Consider the following 15,091-nt stretch of genomic DNA (forward strand, 5'->3'; position numbering starts at 1 on the left):
GTGAGACGACCCTTTGCTTTAAAAAAGAATTAAAAAAAAAAAAAAAAAATATATATATATATATATATATATATATATATATATATATATACACACACACACACACTACCGTTCAAAAGTTTGGGGTCACCCAGACAATTTTGTGTTTTCCATGAAAAGTCACACTTTTATTTACCACCATAAGTTGTAAAATGAATAGAAAATATAGTCGAGACATTTTTCTGGCCATTTTGAGCATTTAATCGACCCCACAAATGTGATGCTCCAGAAACTCAATCTGCTCAAAGGAAGGTCAGTTTTATAGCTTCTCTAAAGAGCTCAACTGTTTTCAGCTGTGCTAACATGATTGTACAAGGGTTTTCTAATCATCCATTAGCCTTCTGAGACAATGAGCAAACACATTGTACCATTAGAACACTGGAGTGAGAGTTGCTGGAAATGGGCCTCTATACACCTATGGAGATATTGCACCAAAAACCAGACATTTGCAGCTAGAATAGTCATTTACCACATTAGCAATGTATAGAGTGGATTTCTGATTAGTTTAAAGTGATCTTCATTGAAAAGAACAGTGCTTTTCTTTCAAAAATAAGGACATTTCAAAGGGACCCCAAACTTTTGAACAGTAGTGTATATATCTCATCTCATCTCATTATCTCTCGCCGCTTTATCCTGTTCTACAGGGTCGCAGGCAAGCTGGAGCCTAGCCCAGCTGACTACGGGCGAAAGGCGGGGTACACCCTGGACAAGTCGCCAGGTCATCACAGGGCTGACACATAGACACAGACAACCATTCACACATTCACACCTACGGTCAATTTAGAGTCACCAGTTAACCTAACCTGCATGTCTTTGGACTGTGGGGGAAACCAGAGCACCCGGAGGAAACCCACGTGGACACGGGGAGAACATGCAAACTCCGCACAGAAAGGCCCTCGCCGGCCACGGGGCTCGAACCCAGACCACCTTACTGTGAGGCGACAGCGCTAACCACTACACCACTGTGCTGCCCTAGTATATTAATCTCAGGTCCATTGAGTTGCAGTTTTATGTGGAAATGAGCTGTAGGTTTTACTGAGCATCTTCCAGAACCAGCCACAGTTCTTCTGGACACTTTTGCCGCTTTTCCACTACAAATGCGGCTGAGTCGGGCTGAGCCGTGCCATGCTCAGTCGAGCTGAGCGGGGCTGTTGGAGTTGCATTTCGACTACAACCGCGCTGAACCGTGCTGGCTGGAAGTGGGTGGACACATTGGGTGGAGTTAGCGAAAGTGGGTGGACGTCAGGTGATGTCGTTAAGCAGCGCAAACAGTGACATCAGTGAGCTTTTAAGCGGTAGTCTCACGACCCGAATAGTAAACAATAAACATGGAGTCGTTAGTGTTGCTGGTCTTGGTGCTGTGGCTTGTTGTCACCGACAACGCGGACAGATACTGGCAAGAGCGTATAGATGAGGCGAGGCGCATAAGGCTTCAGAAATTCTCGTAATTCGTAATTCTTCTCCTTCCGGGTTTGCGGTGTTTACAGATCCCAGCGCGCTCGTGGGGCGTGTGTGGGCATGTGAGGACACTCCTCCTCACCAATCAGTGCACAGGGGAGTGTCTGCTCACGCCCCCAGCCTCACTCGGCTCGCTTTGGCTCGCTTCAGCCCCACTCCAAAACCGTGCGAGTTTTAGGGGCTAAGCAGGGCTGAAGCGAGCCGAGTCGTGCTGGTTTTTGGTAGTCGAAACGCGAGCCGTGTCGGGCTGAAGTGAGCTGAAGCGAGCTGAAGTGAGCTGAAAAAGGGTAGTGGAAAAGGGCCATTTGACTGTCACACTCGCTTCTTCATTTTGCACCAAAACCCAGCAGCCTTCATTACGTTTTCTTTTTTAATCTGAAAAGTGTATTTTATGTAATATGCTGCTCAGATGAAAGCATTTTTTTTCTGTAACATTTAATTCTGTGCTGGAAAATTAACTTGAAAATGGAACTCTAAAATGTTTTTATAATTGTAGCTTTCCCTAGGTGTGGGTGGAGCACAGAGGACGGCAGGACAGAGATCAGGTTTAACAAATAGTTTTATTGTTCCACTTTTCAGGGAACACAATATGTTTAACGCAGACACACGCACACACACACATCAGGTGTCTGGTTCGGGAGAGATCCCCTCTGCTCTCGCTCTCCCTCCCTAAATAGGGCGCGGTCCCTGGGAAGACACACAAACACAGGTTAATTGCTCTCAGGTGAAGTGAATCTGCCACTTACCTTCCCTGACTCCGACCTCCTGTCACAGACCGGTGCTTGACCACGCCCCCGCTGCCACATACCCCCACCGCCCGACTCAGGCCGGGCAGCCGTCCGGCCCGCAGCCGACTCCCCCCCCCCCTTGACGGGAGAGGAAGTCCGCCACGACCATCTGCGCCCCCGGCCTGTGGACCACCTTGAAATTAAAGGGTTGGAGCGCCAGATACCAACGGGTGATCCGCGCGTTGGCATCTTTCATGCGGTGGAGCCACTGGAGGGGCGCGTGGTCCGAACAGAGGGTGAAAGAGTGCCCCAGCAGGTAGTACCGGAGGGCGAGGACCGCCCATTTGATCGCCAGGCACTCCTTCTCAATCGTGCTGTAGCGCCCCTCACGCACTGACAGCTTCCGGCTGATGTATAGGACCGGGCGATCCTCCCCCTCCACCTGCTGGGACAAAACGGCCCCCAGCCCTCTGTCCGACGCATCCGTCTGTAACATAAAAGGGAGAGAGAAGTCAGGGGAGTGTAAAAGTGGCCCCCCACACAGTGCAGCCTTTACCTCAGAGAAAGCCCGCTGGCACTGCTCCGTCCACTGGACCGGATCTGGCGCCCCCTTTTTAGTGAGGTCAGTCAGCGGGCTGGTGACGTCCGAATAATTAGGTATAAACCTACGATAGTAGCCAGCCAGCCCCAGGAACTGTCTCACCCCCTTTTTGGTCTTGGGCCTCGGGCAGGCCGCAATCGCTGCTGTCTTATTAATTTGGGGACGCACCTGCCCGTTGCCCAAGTGGAAGCCCAGATACCGTACTTCCACCCGCCCAATCGCACACTTCTTTGGGTTGGCCGTGAGTCCCGCCCGTCTCAGCGACCTAAGGACGGCCCTCAGGTGTTGCAGGTGCCGCTGCCAGTCGTTACTATAAACGATAATGTCGTCCAGGTAGGCGGCCGCATAGGTGGCGTGGGGCCGGAGGACCCGGTCCATCAGCCGCTGAAACGTAGCGGGCGCCCCAAACAGCCCAAATGGAAGTGTGACGAATTGGTGTAAGCCGAACGGTGTGGAAAAGGCCGTTTTCTCCCAGGATAATGGAGTCAAGGGGATCTGCCAATATCCCTTCGTTAAATCCAGTGTCGAGTAAAAGCGAGCCGTGCCTAGTCGATCGAGCAGCTCATCAATACGAGGCATTGGGTACGCGTCGAATTTAGACACCGCGTTGACTTTTCTATAGTCCACACAGAACCGGACCAAGCCGTCGGCCTTGGGAACCAAGACCACCGGGCTGCTCCAGTCGCTGTGGGACTCCTCGACGATGCCCATTTCGAGCATGGCCTGAAGTTCTTCCCGAACCACCTTTTTTTTGTGTTCGGGTAGTCTATAAGGGCGGCTACGCACTACCACCCCCGGGGGTGTCTCTATGTGGTGTTCTATGAGGTTAGTGCGACCGGGCAGGGGCGAGAACACATCCGAAAACTCGGCCTGCAACTGGGCGACCTCCGTGAGTTGGGTCGGGGAGAGGTGGTCTCCACAGGGGACCGGAGAGGTACGTGATGCCAAATTCCCTTTTTGAACCTCCGGCCCCAGCTCCGCCTTCTCCGGAACTACCGACACCAACGCCACGGGGACCTCCTCGTTCCAGAGTTTGAGCAGATTGAGGTGGTAAATCTGTAGCGCCCCACCCCTGTCTGTTCGCCTCACCTCATAGTCGACGTCCCCGACTCGCCGTGTGACCTCAAAGGGTCCTTGCCACTTGGCGATTAATTTGGAGCTCGACGTGGGCAAGAGTACGAGTACTTTATCTCCCGGTGTGAACTCTCTAAGGCGCGTACCCTTGTTGTACAGGCGGGCTTGCCGTTCCTGGGCCTGCCGCAAATTCTCCTGAGTTAGGTGGGTGAGCGTGTGGAGTTTTGCGCGCAGGTCCATAACGTACTGAATTTCATTCTTACTTTGTGAAGGTCCCTCCTCCCAATTTTCCCGCAGCACGTCCAGGATGCCGCGCGGCTTACGCCCATATAATAATTAGAACGGGGAGAACCCCGTGGAGGCTTGAGGGACCTCTCGCACTGAGAACAGCAAGGGTTCGAGCCACTTATCCCAATTACGTGCGTCCTCACTTACGAATTTTTTAATGATATTTTTGAGGGTGCGGTTGAACCGTTCTACTAAACCGTCCGTTTGTGGGTGATATACACTGGTGCGGATCGGCTTAATCCCCAATAACCCATACAGTTCGCGTAGTGTTCGTGACATAAACGTAGTGCCTTGATCAGTCAGAATCTCTTTCGGGATTCCAACTCGGGAGATGACGCGGAAGAGTGCCTCTGCAATACTGCGTGCTGAGATATTGCGCAGAGGCACTGCTTCCGGGTATCGCGTTGCATAGTCCACTAGAACTAATATAAAGCGGTACCCTCGTGCTGACCGATCTAATGGCCCGATGAGATCCATCCCAATTCTTTCAAACGGGGTCTCGATTAACGGTAGAGGGCGCAATGGCGCTTTTGGAATGGCCGCTGGATTTACTAACTGGCATTCGCGGCATGCCGTACACCACCTACGGACATCGCCGCAAATCCCTGGCCAATAGAATCGGGCCATTATTCGGGCTAGTGTTTTATCCTGCCCTAAGTGTCCAGCCATGGGATTAAAGTGAGCCGCCTGGAATACCAATTCCCGGCGGCTCTTTGGAATCAAAAGCTGCGTGACTCGCTCTTTAGTTTGAGTGTCCTACGTCACTCGGTATAACCTATCCTTCATAATCGCGAAGTAGGGGAAGGACGGGGTGGCGTTCGGCGGGAGCGTTTGACCATCGATTACTCTCACTTGGTCAAACGCATGCCGCAGAGTCTCGTCTCGCGACTGCTCCAATGGGAAATCCGCGAGGGATTCCCCAATAGAGAGAGGAGGAGCCGGTGGCTCCTCACCCTGACGCGGAGATGACGTAGACGGCTCTGCGACAGCTGCTCCCGCCAAAACGACACCGGGACCTCCCCCTGTCAACTGGCAGGACCCACTCTCTACTAGGCGCGTCATTAAACCCCGAAATCCCGGCCAATCAGTCCCCAAAATTAACGAGTGGATAAGGCGAGGATTAACCGCCGCCTTCACTATAAATTTTTCCCCTCTGAAAATAATATGGACCGACACCAAAGGGTAGCTGTGAACATCCCCGTGCACACACAAAACCTTCACCCCTTGTGCTCCCCCCAATGCCTCGTTTTGAACCAGGCTTTGGCGAATTGAGGTCTGATTACAACCAGAATCCACCAATGCCTGATATGTAGCCCCTTGGATACTCACCGGTATGCGATACGCTCCGGCCCGATCGAGGGCGGCCTCTGGCGCGTCGGGGATCCGAACCACCGCGCCCACTTCCATTGCTGTGCACTGCTGTTGAAGGTGGTCCGGTTCCCCGCAGCGCCAGCAAACCGGCCCGGGCTTCCCCTCTGCACCGGTGCTCTGGGGCTCACTCACCTGAGGTGGGGGAGAGACAGACACAGAAGGGAGAAACGGGAGGGCACCGCGGGTGCGGCGGGCCGGCAGGGGTGGTGCCGGCCCCCGCCTCCGCGGTGGGGGAATGGGGCGAGGACGGGACACAGAAGGAGGGGAGAGAGAGAGAGAAAGAGAAGAGGAGAGAAGAGATGTCGACATCTGCTGTCCTGCCGCCGAGACAGCCGCCAGATGATCCTCCGCCAGCTCGACTGCCTGATCCAGCGACGCCGGGCGGTGGCACTGGACCCACTCCGCGGCTCCTGCTGGTAAGCGGGCGATGAACTGTTCCAGTACCACCTGATCGACGATTCCCTCGGCGTCGCGATCTTCGGCCCTCAGCCACCGCCAGCAGGCGTCCCGGAGCTGCTGGCCGAACGCGAACGGGCTGCCGACTTCCTCCATCCGCAGCGCGCGGAAGTGCTGGCGCTGCTGCTCCGGCGTGCGCCCCACGCGCTGAAGGACAGCCCGGCGAAGGTCGGCGTAGGCCAGCCGGCGATCGGCGGGGAGCTGTAGTGCAGCCAGCTGCGCCTCTCCCGTCAGGAGGGGGAGGAGGCGCGCCGCGCGCTGCTCCATCGGCCACCCCGAGGCTTCAGCGACCTGCTCGAATAACGTGAAGAAAGCCTCGGGGTCATCCTGCGGGCCCATCTTAGTTAAGGTGAGGGGAGACGGGCCCGCGGCCGGAGCGCTGGTGGGCCCCGCCGACGCGAGGAGACGCCGGAACGCCTTGCGATCTTCTTGCTGGGCCAGCACCAGGGCATCGAAGCGCTGCTCTTGTTCCTTTCGGAGTGTGACGAGCGCCTGGTGCTGGCTTTGCTGAGCCGTGGCGAGGGCGTGGACCAGGTCGGTGAACGGGGAGGATTCCATGGGGCTGCTGGGTTGGTGCTCCATTTTCCTGGGTTTCGGCACCACTGTAGCTTTCCCTAGGTGTGGGTGGAGCACAGAGGACGGCAGGACAGAGATCAAGTTCAACAAATAGTTTTATTGTTCCACTTTTCAGGGAACACAATATGTTTAACGCAGACACACGCACACACACACATCAGGTGTCTGGTTCGGGAGAGATCCCCTCTGCTCTCGCTCTCCCTCCCTAAATAGGGCGCGGTCCCTGGGAAGACACACAAACACAGGTTAATTGCTCTCAGGTGAAGTGAATCTGCCACTTACCTTCCCTGACTCCGCCCTCCTGTCACAGACCGGTGCTTGACCACGCCCCCGCTGCCACAATAATGTTTTGACTCGATAATGTAGAAGTCATAAAATAGAAATCTATGAAAAAAGTTTGTATGAAAAACGCATTCACAAATTACCTTATTACATAGAAATACTCTAAATACACAAGTAACACAAATTTTCTGACCAATCAGACATGTGAATTCAACTGCACCGTGGTAGTATAAAAGAAATGACGTGACGTGAGAGGAATCTGCAAATATAAAAACCTTTTTGTTGTTGAGTGGAAGATTCATTCAGTGCAGTTTAATTCAGGTACACTGATTCTGCTTGATACGGCTCCATTCAGAGATGTTCAGTCCAATCCTATTTTATCACATCGCATCTGTAATTTCCCGTCACACTCAGCCGAGTGTGTGAGAGCTGATAGCCGAGCTCAATGTGTTGTTTTATCCTTTAGTGTGCTCGCGCTTCTGAAATTCTGCCCGAAGTGGCGCATTGGCGTCATTATCTCGATCGATGAGATCAGGACCGACCCTGAGGTCAGAGTCAGAGATTGGACAAAGGGAGAAATGTGTGTGAGTGTATGTGTGTATGTGACCTGTGTGGCAAGCAATAACGTCATGACCTGAATCGATGGGATCAGTACTAACCCCGAGGTTAGAGTCACAAATTGGATAGAGAGAAGAAATGAGTGTGTGTGTGTGTGTGTGTGTGTGTGTGTGTGTAAGGGGTGGGTGTGGCCATATAGAAATGTCTCTTACACACACACATCCTGTTACAAATTTACACATATTGTTTTTAGGCATTGTGTCATTCTGTTTTATATGTTTTCGCATGTGATTTTTCACATTTTTTATTTATTTGCATATTGTATACAATAATCTTCAATCTCGAACCCCGCTGTAGACACTGGAGCAAATCAAAGCATTGGGAGGAAACCGTAAGTCACATGACTGCGTATAGTGTGGATAATTAGACAAACTTGGTGAAAAAATTGCTGTTTTTCCCCTCGATATTGGTGTTTTTGTTGTTGTTATATTCATTTTTAAAGGCCATAACATACTTTTGAAGACAAGGCATATTTAAATAATAATGGCTGGCTTTTTTTCTCATGGTCTATCAGATATATTCCATTCAGCTTCTTGTCTTCGACTCGTTCAATATCATGCTAGCTGGATGGAATATATCTGATATACCACCCAATGCCAGCCATTATTATTATTATTATAGGGGCGGCACGGTGGTGTAGTGGTTAGCGCTGTCGCCTCACAGCAAGAAGGTCCTGGGTTCGAGCCCCGTGGCCAGCGAGGGCCTTTCTGTGTGGAGTTTGCATGTTCTCCCCGTGTCCGCGTGGGTTTCCTCCGGGTGCTCCAGTTTCCCCCACAGTCCAAAGACATGCAGGTTAGGTTAACTGGTGACTCTAAATTGAGCGTAGGTGTGAATGTGAGTGTGAATGGTTGTCTGTGTCTATGTGTCAGCCCTGTGATGACCTGGCGACTTGTCCAGGGTGTACCCCGCCTTTTGCCCGTAGTCAGCTGGGATAGGCTCCAGCTTGCCTGCGACCCTGTAGAACAGGATAAAGCGGCTAGAGATAATGAGATGAGATTATTATTATACATACATACATACAGATTCCTTTCGGGTGTTCAATGCATCTTTCTCTTTCAAAACTCTCTCAAAATCTTCCATATTTCACAAAGCAAACCTGGCAGCCATATTTGTTTACAAATTGTCCTAGCGCAGATGTTTTACATCTCCGACGTGTGACGTCATGTTGTCTTGACAACCATGCAATATCATAAACCATATTCAATGCTCATTCTCCACTGGGTAGAGTGACGTAATACACATAGGATAAGCAATATGCTAACAATATTGCATGCTATCAAACCAAAGGATTGAAACCCACTAGGAGGGAATAGAACACGTTTTTTGTTTGTTTTTTTCCATCAAAAAAGTGTCCTGTATGGATAATAATTATTTATGCAGCACATTTCAGAAAGGCATCTCAAAGTGCTTTACAGAATTAAAGGCAAAGTGCATGACGAGATTAAAAACAAAGTGACATGATAAAAATTCTTAAATAGGCAAAATTACTCGAGTCAGTTACACTTGAGAGTTCTCCAGCACTGAGTGAGGAAAATTACAAACCCATTAAGATATTAATCAATCCTTGGGGTAACAGTGCTAGCATTTAATCTCCAGGAGTTTATTAAACTTTGGATGAACTAAAAAAATACCGATAATGATACGGAGACTGTATAAGAAACAGATATAAAGCTTAAGTAGGAAATTAAAACAAAGTAGGACAATACACTCACCGGCCATTTTAATAGGAACTTGTTCTTGATTCTAAGATCCCTGTTCTTGGCTGCAGGAGTGGAACCCAATGTGTTCTTCTGTTCTGCTGTTGCATGCTGAGATGCTTTTCTGCTCACCACGGTTGTAAAGAGTGATTATATGAGTTACTATATCCTTCCTGGTAGCTCTGTCCATTTTCCTCTGACCTCTCTTACCAATAAAGCATTTGTGTCCACCCACAGAACTGTCGCTCACTCACTCTCTGTGTTTTATTTTTGTTTTTCGCACCATTCTATCTGTGTAAACTCTCGAGACTGTTGTGTGTGAAAACCCCAGGAGATCAGCAGTTTCTGAAATACTCAAACCAAACTCAAATCATCTGGCTCAAACCAACACCCATGCCACAGTGAAAGAACACTTTGAGATCACAATTTTTTCCCATTCTGATGTTTAAACATTGTGAACATTGAATGAAGTTTTTGATTTGATGCATTGTGCTGCTGTCAAGGGATCGGCTGATTCAAGAACTGCATCAAACAGCAGGGCCATGTATGGGTGTCCCTAATAAAGTGGCCAGTACCACTTTATTTACGGCACTTAGCAGACACTCTTATCCAGGGTGACATACAACATATCCAGAGCAGCCTGCAGAGCAGGTTCCTTACTCAAGGGCACTTCAGCCATTCCTGCTAGTCTAGGGACTTGAACCAGCAGCCTTTTGGCTTCCAAAACTGCTTCTCTAACCTTTCAGCCAAGCACCATCGCTCTGAGCAACTTGTTTGAACACACCGGAAATGTGCAGTTGAATCCTCAAACATCACGGAAATGGAGATCCTTCACTGTACCTCTGTCTACTTGATAAGCCTAGGTCTATGAAGACACTCAGCAGTACTGCATGAAGAGCTTGGAGCACTGTTGTGTTGATAGTGTATGTTCTAGGATCTTTCTCCTCCCTGTCTACCAAGGACGCGTTATGCAAGGCTGACACTTGCACGACTTTTGGCCACGATTTTGTCGTGGCAAGTCGTGCCATTTTGGGGCATGAACTGGGAGGCTCCCGCACTGTTCACGACTAGTTCACGCATAGTTCACGACGAGTTCACGAATGCGTGCCCGTCCACATTCACGACCTGGCACGACGAGTTCACGCATAGTTTGCGCATAGTTTACGCACTTCCCGCATTGGCACGACGAGTTTGCGCAATTCGGACGGTGTCGTGCCGACTTGGGCACGCCATATAAAAAGGGGGCCTCCCCAACCCCTGGTCATTTTTGAATTGGCTGTGGAAGAGACAACATGCTGAATACCAGAGACACAATCATTGCAGAGAAGAGAAGATGCCTATACTTGGCAGCTGCTCTAGCCATTGTTGAAGAGCAGCAGAAAAGGCTGGAAGAGGCAGAAGAGCAAGAAAAGGCAACCCCACCTCGAAGAAAGATACAAAGGAAAGTGTGGGTCCGGGAATGGTTGACCAGAAGGCACGAGTTTGGACAGTATGACGCGAGCGCCACTGTCGCGCAGTAGTCGTGAACTGCTCGTGAACTGCTCGTGAACTCGTCGTGAACTGCTCGTGCCATGCGCAAACTGTTCGTGAAGTGCGTAAACTAGTCGTGAACTGCTCGTGCCATCAATGCGTGACCGTGTCAGTGGGAAGGCACGGCCACGCTGCGACGCGCACCAATTCGTAAACATGTCGTGAACTCGACGTGAGCTGTTCGTGAACTATTCGTGGCAGTTCGTGACAGTCGTGGCATGGCGCGCACTTCCACGCACTGGCACGCATCCTCCCGCATCGTCCCGACGAGATCACAAACAGTTTGCGCATGGTTCACAACCCGGTCGCGAAATTTTGTCGTGACCAAAATTTTGAACATTTCAAAATTCTCGTCCCGACATGGCACGCAGTCACGACGGGTTTACGCACACTTCACGCCAGTTTACGACTAGTTTGCGCACTGGCACGACTCGAGTCATGCCAATGCGTGCCACGGAATCGTGCAAGTGTCAGCCTTGCATTATCCTAATGGGCTTCATGGGCAGCTGCCCAGGGCCTCGGCCACTAGGGGGCCTCGGAGGTAGCGAGATCAGAAAATATGAAACGATATTTTCAGAAGTTTTGATCATATTGATAACATTTTTGATGCATTTCGCCACCCGTAAGGAAGCCCACCTTGTCCCGTCGCGTAAATCACCCGTCACTGTCAATATGATCACTGTCCACCATGTCTTCACACGCTACGCCAGCTTGAGTTCAATGATTTAATTAATGACTTCGCTTTCCAGAAAAGTAGGAAAGTGCCCTTGTAAGTTGACCCATGGCTGTCAAACTGAATGCGCAAAGCTGTGTGCCACTGCTGTTTGGGACATTACGTGTGTGAAAGGATGAAATGTTTCACATAGCCTAAAGGCCTCTGCATGCTCTTGCGACAAGGCTTTCGCGGATAGCTTTTCGCAGACAGTTGTAATTGATTGTTGAGCGGGGAGTATAGGCTTGCGCGATGTTATTCACCGGCACAACGCAAGGGGGCGCGAAGTCGCTAGGAGTAGTTGGTGGGTGTGGTTAGTGGAGTGTTTATCCTCCGGTTACTTATAATGACTAGAACTTTTTTTTTAATAATGACTAGAACTGGAGTCGTATAGATGTACGTACTTCCTCAATCAACCGCTCTTCATGCTGCTCCATCTTCACTCGTGTTTTTAAAAATTCTGGTCGTGAAAATAAAACAAACCGGGAAAGTAGGGAAGCGGAAGTGCGTGTACAGCGGATGTAGAGTGGACCAATCAGAGCCCTCTTGTCTGCGACGCTGTCTGCGAGGCTTCTGCGGTGGTCACAATTTTTGGGAGGTGCGCGCAGAGCGTCTGCGAAGGTGGAGGGGCTACGCAGACGCTATCTGTGACACCGTCTGCGAGGACTGGGTTGTCAGCATAAATTGGCCTTAACATTTTGAGATTTATTTCTGAGAAGCAAGATATTTTTCTTTCTTTGTTATCGCTCTTTGTTTTCACAAGTTAAAAGTCGCCTGGATTCCAAAATGAAAACGAACGGTTATATACCAAATGAATGTTCTTGTTCTGAATACTAAAGAAACTGTTGTAGGCCTAGGTTATGTTCTTGACATGTTGTTCATTGACTCACTCGTTCAAAGGCTTCTTGAGGCTAAACTTTAGTTAACCAGACTTGTTAACCGTGATGTCTGATGGATTTTTTTCACCATGCAATTGCCTATTTCACCATTGCTTTTTCTCGATTAAATAGGTGTTGATGGATATAAAGTTTTATCGTTCAATAGTATTTCTAATTGTGCCACTGTCATTATTTAAGTTTCTGTGTCAAGTTAGACAGGCACGTCTGAGGGGGTGAATTTGCTGAGCGCAGGCGGGGGTGGGGCCTCGGGGGGGTGTCTGCCAGGGCCTCGGCAAGGGTTAACGCAGCCCTGCTGTCTACTTCCTGGATCACTTGGTTGGTGTTCCAGTACCTCATACTATTTTGGTGCTGAAAAGAGTCCAAGTGAGTCGTATAGTCTGACTGGCTCAGGGAAAATTTGGTGGTGGTAACATGGATCATCCAGAGCTTTGTCAGATGGCAGGAAGGTGAAGAATCCATGGGAGGGCTGGAGGCTTTACAGATGCAGCTTTTGTTTTTGTATCAACAGTATGGTAGTAGGTTAGTCTGGTTAACACCAGACCATATCACAAGTGAAATATGGTCTGGAATCCGCCTATTGAATTTCTCATAGGGGAGGTGTGGTTTACGATTGTCAACGGCCGTTTATTGGACGTTGCGAATGTCTATCATTTGGCGTATACGTACGTAGCCCATGGCCAATCATGGCAGTTGTACCCGGTGACGTAGTTAGAGCGACGAAGAAGACAGAGGCGAAGAAGAGAAGGAAAGAGAAAGAGAAGGCAAAACAAAAATAGGAAAATAATGGCACCGAACGATTACTGCCGTTTGTGCAAGACAAAGCTTGATCGAAAGTTTGGTTCGTATCGCTCGCCGCCATGTTAAATGTGATCCGTAAACAGTCCCAAATAAACTACAAGCTTCCGTTTGTCGAGTAGTACGCGTCACCGTCTTTCCACCCCTCCCCACTCTCTGATTGGCTCCCTAACTCAGGCGAGCCTTTAGACCATAGTTTCCATGCTGTCTTTTCAGATCGGAACAATTGTGCAAAGCAGCATGGGATTTCCCAGGCTAGTAGTAGGTAGAGGATGAAGGTTTTTAAAAGGTGATCAATTTAACATCCAAAGCAATGAAAAATCTATATTAAAAGGTCAAACACTCGGGAAATTAGTGATCAGAGAGCAGTTCATTCCCATCCTGTCATTGGTGGACAACAATTCTTCAGATTAACAAAGCACCGAATGATCAAATAGTCACCTTTACACTGTTTCTTTGAGTGAACCATTCACTGAGCTGTGCTGTGCACTGATATGGTTGTTGGAGTGGAGCCTGTTGGCAATACCTTGTGATTTATAGCCTCCCCGCTAAAATCCGCCTGGTTTAATTTCCCTGCCAGCCACATGTTGGCTTGCCCTCCTTGCCTCAGTCCTACTTTCCAATAGTCGCTCTATCTGCTTTCAGCAAAGCCTGGTCACAATGGCAATGGAAGACAAGGGCACACAACAGAGCCATTCGCTTCAGAAAGACCTCATTCCCCACCGGGCGCCTTCTTCACAAAACTGTTCCATTTAAACTCCAGACCTTTTCCTCCTCACATAACAGAGAGAGGATTAAAGAGAAATGAGTGTGGTCGTCAAAGCCTCACACCTCACCGTGTGCTATTCAGTCTAAGCTCCGGAGGTAGAAAGAGCACATGGTTCTCCTCTTTCTGTCTCTCAGGCAGGACTTCATCTCACCTGCGGTTTTAAGTCTGAATCTAGAAAGATGGCGGTTAACCTCTTAATAGCCATGATGCATGCCACAGATAAAAAAGCTTATCTGGTTGTTCCCGGGAATGCTTTATATTGTCTATCATTTCGGTTATATCATGCACAAAATCTTCGTTAAACTGCAGACTGACCATTGCTTTGATGAGTTGGATAAAGATGGAATGTCATGAAACATTGGATTCACAGTCATGTACACTCACTGGCTACTCCCATCCATCCACCTGATGTTTTATGCAGTTATCTAATCAGCCAATCCCTTGACGGCAGCACAATGCATCAAATCATGCAGATACAAATCAAGAGCTTTAGTTAATGTTCACTTCAAACATCAGAATGGGAAAAACTCCATCCGTCCATTCATCCATCCATGAATTAATACATATTGGGGCAGCATCAGCAGTAATGTGGGTGTTGTACCAGTCCATCATGGTGAAGAGGGAGCTGAGTCAGCAAGCAAAGCTTTCGATTTACCAGTCAATCTATGTTCCAACCCTCACCTACGGTATGGTCATGAGCTTTGGGTAGTGACTGAAAGGACGAGATCGCAGATACAAGCGGCTGAAATGAGCTTTCTCCATAGGGTGGCTGGGCTCACCCTTAGAGATAGGGTGATGAGCTCAGACATCCAGAGGGATCTCAGAGTAGAGCCGCTGCTCCTTCATGTCGAAAGGAGTCAGCTGAGGTGGTTTGGGCATCTGGTTAGGATGCCTCCTACTGCAGGCGCCTTCCTCTGGAGGTTTTCTGGGCACGTCCAACTGGGAAGAGACCTTGGGATAGATCCAGAACATGCTGGAGAGATTATATATCTCATCTGGCCTGGGAGTGCCTTGGGATCCCCCAGGAGGAACTGGAAAGCATTGCTGGGGAGAGGGACACTTGGAATATCCTGCTTAGCCTGCTGCCACCACGACCTGACTTCAGATAAGCAGAAGAAAATGGATGGATGGATGGATGGATTGGGTGAGTGAGTGACAGTTTTCTGGGTGGAAACAAACTCCTTGTTGATAAGAGAGG

Source organism: Neoarius graeffei, chromosome 17, assembly GCF_027579695.1.
Source record: "Neoarius graeffei isolate fNeoGra1 chromosome 17, fNeoGra1.pri, whole genome shotgun sequence".
Classification (NCBI taxonomy): domain Eukaryota; kingdom Metazoa; phylum Chordata; class Actinopteri; order Siluriformes; family Ariidae; genus Neoarius; species Neoarius graeffei.